Consider the following 6504-nt stretch of genomic DNA (forward strand, 5'->3'; position numbering starts at 1 on the left):
AAGAGGGGGATGAGTGGAAGACTGCGTTTAACACGCCCGAAGGTCATTTCGAATACCTCGTCATGCCCTTTGGGTTGTGTAATGCTCCTGCGGTCTTCCAGAATTTCATAAATGAGATTTTAAGAGATTACCTGGGGGTATTTCTTGTAGTGTACCTTGATGACATACTGGTGTTTTCCAAGGACTGGTCCTCCCTCATTGAGCATGTCAGGAAGGTGCTCCAGGTCCTTCGGGAAAACAAACTGTTTGCGAAAACCGAAAAATGTGTGTTTGGGGTACAGGAGATACCATTTTTGGGTCAAATCCTCACTCCTCATGAATTCCGCATGGACCCCGCCAAGGTCCAGGCTGTGGCGGAATGGGTCCAACCTGCCTCCCTTAAGGCGTAACAGTGTTTCTTGGGGTTCACTAATTATTACAGGAGATTTATTGCTAACTTCTCGGTCATCGCTAAGCCTCTTACGGATCTCACTCGCAAAGGTGCTGATCTCCTCCACTGGCCACCTGAGGCTGTCCAGGCTTTTGAGGTCATTAAGAAGTGCTTTATCTCGGCCCTGGTGCTGGTTCAGCCCAACCAAATGGAGCCATTTATCGTGGAAGTTGACGCATCCGAGGTGGGAGTGGGGGCTGTCTTGTCCCAGGGTACCAGGTCCCTCACCCATCTCCGCCCCTGTGCCTACTTCTCCAGGAAGTTTCCGCCCACTGAGAGTAACTATGATATTGGCAACCGCAAACTTTTAGCCATTAAATGGGCATTTGAAGAGTGGCGCCACTTCCTGGAGGGGGCTAGGCACCAGGTAACGGTCCTTACCGACCACAAGAATCTGGTTTTCCTAGAATCTGCCCGGAGGCTAAACCCGAGACAAGCTCGATGGGCGCTATTTTTTACCAGATTCAACTTTTTGGTTACTTATAGGGCTGGGTCTAAAAATATTAAGGCCGATGCACTGTCGCGTAGCTTCATGGCCAGCCCTCCTTCGGAGGAAGATCCTGCTTGTATTTTGCCTCCTGGTATAATCATTTCTTCTATTGATTCTGATTTAGTCTCTGAAATTGCGGCTGATCAATGTTCAGCTCCCGGGAACCTTCCTGAGGACAAGCTGTTTGTTCCCCTGCAATACCGGCTAAGGGCACTTAGGAAAATCATGACTCCGCACTATCTGGTCATCCAGGCCTCCTGGGTACCAAACACCTCATTGCCAGAAACTATTGGTGGCCTGGGTTGCCTAAAGACGTTAAGGCGTACGTCGCCGCTTGTGAGGTTTGTGCTAGGTCCAAGACTCCCAGGTCCCTACCAGTGGGCTTACTACGTTCTTTGCCCATTCCCCAGAGACCTTGGACCCATATCTCCATGGATTTTATCACCGATTTGCCTCCATCTCAAGGCAAGTCGGTGGTGTGTGTTGTAGTAGACCGCTTCAGTAAGATGTGCCACTTTGTGCCCCTCAAAAAACTACCCAATGCTAAGACGTTAGCTACCTTGTTTGTCAAACACATCCTGCGTCTCCATGGGGTCCCTGTCAATATTGTTTCGGACAGAGGGGTACAATTTGTTTCATTGTTTTGGAGAGCCTTCTGTAAAAAGTTGGAGATTAATCTGTCCTTCTCCTCTGCCTTCCATCCTGAAACTAATGGTCAAACTGAGAGGACTAATCAATCTCTAGAACAATATTTAAGGTGTTTTATCTCTGACTGTCAATATAATTTGGTCTCATTCATTCCCCTTGCCGAATTTTCCCTTAATAACCGGGTCAGTAACTCGTCAGGGGTCTCACCCTTTTTCTGTAATTTTGGGTTTAATCCACGGTTCTCCTCCGTCTCACCTGGTAGTTCCAACAATCCCGAGGTAGAGGTCGTTCATCGAGAACTGTGCACAGTCTGGGCCCAGGTTCAGAAGAACCTAGAGGCGTCCCAGAGCGTACAAAAAACTCAGGCTGATAGAAGACGTTCTGCTAACCCCTTGTTTATGGTCGGGGATCTGGTGTGGTTATCGTCTAGGAACTTGCGCCTTAAGGTCCCGTCCAAGAAGTTTGCTCCCCGGTTTATTGGGCCGTATAAGGTCATTGAAGTCCTCAATCCTGTCTCCTTCCGACTGGAGTTGCCCCCATCTTTTCGAATACACGACGTGTTTCATGCCTCCCTCCTTAAACGATGCTCCTCGTCCTTGGCTCCCTCGAGGAAACCTCCTGTTCCCGTTCTCACCCCTGAGGGGGTGGAATTCGAGGTGGCCAAGATTGTGGACAGCAAGATGGTCCAAGGCTCCCTCCAGTACCTGGTCCATTGGCGAGGATACGGGCCTGAGGAGAGGACTTGGGTACCCGCCCGGGATGTTCACGCTGGGGTATTGGTCAGGAGGTTCCACCTTCGTTTCCCCAATAAACCAGGTCCACTTAGAAAGGGTCCGGTGGCCCCTCATAAAAAGGGGGGGGGGTACTGTAAAGGATCTGCCAGGCACAACTTCTGTGTATACGCCCATAGGTAATCAGTCTGCACCTGAGTCTATGTCTCTGAGACTGACTCCAGCTTCCACCACTCAGGATGGCAGGCTGAGGAGTGGGAGAGCCTATCGCAGCCTGGCCAGACGGAGCTAGCTCCCGCCCTCTGTCTATTTATACCTGCCTTTCCTGTTCCTCCTTTGCTTGTGATTCTTTTCGTGTGGTTTCCTGGCCCAGCTACAGCTTCTGACTATTTGATCCTGCTCCATACTGACCCTGGCTTTCTGACTACTCTCCTGCTCTGCGTTTGGTACCTCGTGCACTCCTGGTTTGACTCGACTCGTTCACCACTCTTGTTGCTCACGTTGTTGCCGTGGGCAACTGCCCCATTTCCCTTTGCTTTGTGTTCCCTTGTCTGTTTGTCTCTTGCACTTACTGAGCGTACCGCCGACCAGTTGTACCCCGTCGCCTAGGGCGGGTCGTTGCAAGTAGGCAGGGACAGAGTGGCGGGTAGATTAGGGCTCACTTGTCCGTTTCCCTACCCCCGTCATTACATATATATATATATATATATTGTAGCAGTGCAGCTAATGACAGTACAGAAACTGTCCGGTTTTAAGCGACCAGGGAATATGTACAGCAGAGAGGGTTTTCTCTGCTGTTGCTTGGGTATAAAACTCAGAATAGGGCCTGGATTGCTGGAGTGTGAAGGAGAAGGGCGGGCTTCCACTTCATACAGACTGTCCGTGTCTTGGGCTGTCTGATGAGCCTACTAAGGCTTCTCCTGCGGCGGCTCTTTAACCCCTTCCCTCTTTGGCCACTTTTGATTTTCCTGACAGAGCCTCATTTTTCAAATCTGACATGTTTCACTTTATGTGGTAATAACTTCGGAATGCTTTTACCTATCCAAGCGATTCTGAGATTGTTTTCTTGTGACACATTGGACTTTATGTTACTGACAAAATTTGCTCGATACATTCAGTATTTAATTGTGAAAAACACCAAAATTTAGTGAAAAATTGCGAAAATTCAAAGTTTTTCTAAATTTTAATGTATCTGCTTGTAAGACAGGCAGTTATACCACACAAAAATGTTTCTAATTAACATCCCCCATATGTCTACTTTAGATTGACATAGTTTTTTGAACATCCTTTCATTTTTCTAGGACGTTACAAGGCTTTGAACTTTAGCAGCAATTTCTCACATTTTCAAGAAAATTTCAAAAGGCTATTTTTTCAGGGACCAGTTCAGTTGTGAAGTGGCTTTGAGGGCCTTATATATTAGAAACCCCCAATAAGTCACCCCATTTTAAAAACTTGACCCCTCAAAGTATTCAAAAAAGCATTTAGAAAGTTTTGTTTTTTGTTTTTTTAAATGCTTTATTTGGTTTTTTATCTATATAAAAAAACAACTCAACTCGCGGGTGGAATTTTGTATAAACATACATTTATATTGACAAAAGAGATATTTGAAATATACTTTACCCCCCCCCCCCTATCCATGATCCGTGCTCATCCACTTTCCTTTCTTTTTATTTTAATTTATGTGCATCTCTTTAAACTCTGCAATGGATAATATTCTATTAACAATTGGCTCCCATTTTGTTTTCCATCTAGCTGGATTATTCTCTCTTTTTAATTTTTTTTTGTCGATCCACTGCTAATATAATATTTTTTTCCATAATCTCTTAACCTGCAGAAATGACGGAATGTGCTTTGATAACCCACTCTGATAGAATAACTTTTTTCACTGAAAGTGTCATTAAATGAATTAGATCAGAAAGATAGTCATCGTTTTCACCCGGTTTAAACTGGACCAAAACACATCCATTCGTCTAGTTTTACCTCTTTATTTAGTACATAGCTAATATATTTTTCTGCCAAAACCCACAACCTTCTGATTGCCGGGCATAGCCAGAAACAATGGATCAATCCTTCGTTAATCTCCCCGCATTTTGAGCATCGTCATGTATAATTAGACAGATGCAGATCAGCAGCACAGGACAATTTTTCTAAAGCGGGTGCACGCCTCCTAGGTCACAGTCCAAGAGTGACCCCTCAATCAGGACAAAAAGAAATTGAGGCAGTACTACCAAATATTTGGATAAAAATCCTTTTATTCCACGTGTGTGCAACGTTTCAGCTTGTTGTGCTTGAGAAAGGCTCACACCGAGCTGAAACGTTGCACACACGTGGAATAAAAGGATCTTCATCCAAATATTTGGTAGTGCTGCCTCAATTTCTTTTTGTAGTGTATAATTAGGTACATATTTTTCGTAAAGCAGATTAAATGAATTATAAAGTCTAGCCCCTACCTTCCACTGCATCTCCATTAAATTTTCAGATGACGTTGCCCTCCTAACCCAGGCCCATCCTTTTACCAGGCGTTCTTCTACTTCTTCATCCGAGATATGTGTATCCAGATCTCATTTGCATTTTTTTATTATATTTTTTATACCTTTCCTATCCTCCTTAACTGAGATATTTATTCTAATAAATGCAATCGATGGACTCCCCTGCATACATCTCATCATATCTCCGAATTCTTTTTGTTTGATACCCAGTCATTTTTTTTAAATCCCCTTGTTTTTGTATTATGTGGCATATTTGAATTTGTTGCAAGAAAAACCCTTGCTCAAGACAACATTTTTCTTTTATTTGGCCAAAGGTTTTAAGTTTTCTATTTTGTTCATCCATCAAATCAGAGATTCTGCATATACCTTTTTTAGCCCATTTTTTTTCCATTCTATATAATTCTGATAGCCTTTAGATTGTAAATATTCCCTAATGGTCAGAAACCCTGACAAGCTATAGGATAAATCAAAGCTTTTTCTTAGCATTCTCCATATTATTTTAGAGTCTCTCAACAAAACCGAAGATCATGTCCTCAAGGGACCCCCACCCGGTGATTGATGGAGATATGAATGGAAAGAAGTTTGAAACTGTTTATTGTTTTTCGATTTTAGAAATAACAAATATATTATTATCATTAACCTCTTAACGACGAAGGACGGATATATCCGTCCTCAGCAGCTGCTAGTTCGCGCAGGAGGACGGATATATCCGTCCTGTGATGGCGTGGGTACTGTCACTGTAGCCACGCGATCAGCAGCAGGAGCACGGCTGTTATACACAGCCTGGCTCCTGCTGCAACTGCCGGAATCGAAGCGCGCTCCGATTCCGGCAGTTTAACCCATTAAATGCCGCTGTCAATAGTGACAGCGGCATCTAATGTGTTTGACAGAGGGAGGGAGCTCCCTCTGTCACCCGATCGGCGCCCCCGCAAACAAATCGCGGGTCGCCGTCGGGTTTCCATGGCAGCCGGGGGTCTAACAAAGAACCCCAGGTCTGTCTTCCGCAACTGCCTGTTAGGCGATGCCGGAGGCATGTCCTAACAGGTTGCCTGTCAGTTTTACACTGACAGGCAATAATGCTTTGGTATACTAAGTATACCAAAGCATTATATATGCGATCGGCACATCGCATAGTGAAGTCCCCTAGTGGGACTAAAAAAAAATATGTCAATCAGTTAAATAAAGTTTGTGAAAGAAAAAAATAAAATAAAAATTACAGTGAAAATCAAATAAAACTACTTTTTTTGCCCAAAAAGTGGTTTTATTTAGTAAAAGTGTCAAAACAAATCACACATACACATACAGTGAAGGAAATACGTATTTGATCCCTTGCTGATTTAGTAAGTTTGCCCACTGTCAAAGACATGAACAGTCTCGAATTTTTAGGCTAGGTTAATTTTACCAGTGAGAGATAGATTATATAAAAAAAAAAAAAAAGAAAATCACATTGTCAAAATTATATATATTTATTTGCAATGTGCACAGAGAAATAAGTATTTGATCCCCTACCAACCATTAAGAGTTCAGCCTCCTCCAGACCAGTTACACACTCCAAATCAACTTGGTGCCTGCATTAAAGACAGCTGTCTTAAATGGTCACCTGTATAAAAGACTCCTGTCCACAGACTCAATTAATCAGTCTGACTCTAAGGGTATGTCCACACGGCCAAATTTCAGACGTATACGAGGCGTATTATGCCTCGTTTTACGTCTGAA

The sequence above is a fragment of the Rhinoderma darwinii genome, chromosome 2 (genome assembly GCF_050947455.1).
Source record: "Rhinoderma darwinii isolate aRhiDar2 chromosome 2, aRhiDar2.hap1, whole genome shotgun sequence".
Lineage (NCBI taxonomy): Eukaryota > Metazoa > Chordata > Amphibia > Anura > Rhinodermatidae > Rhinoderma > Rhinoderma darwinii.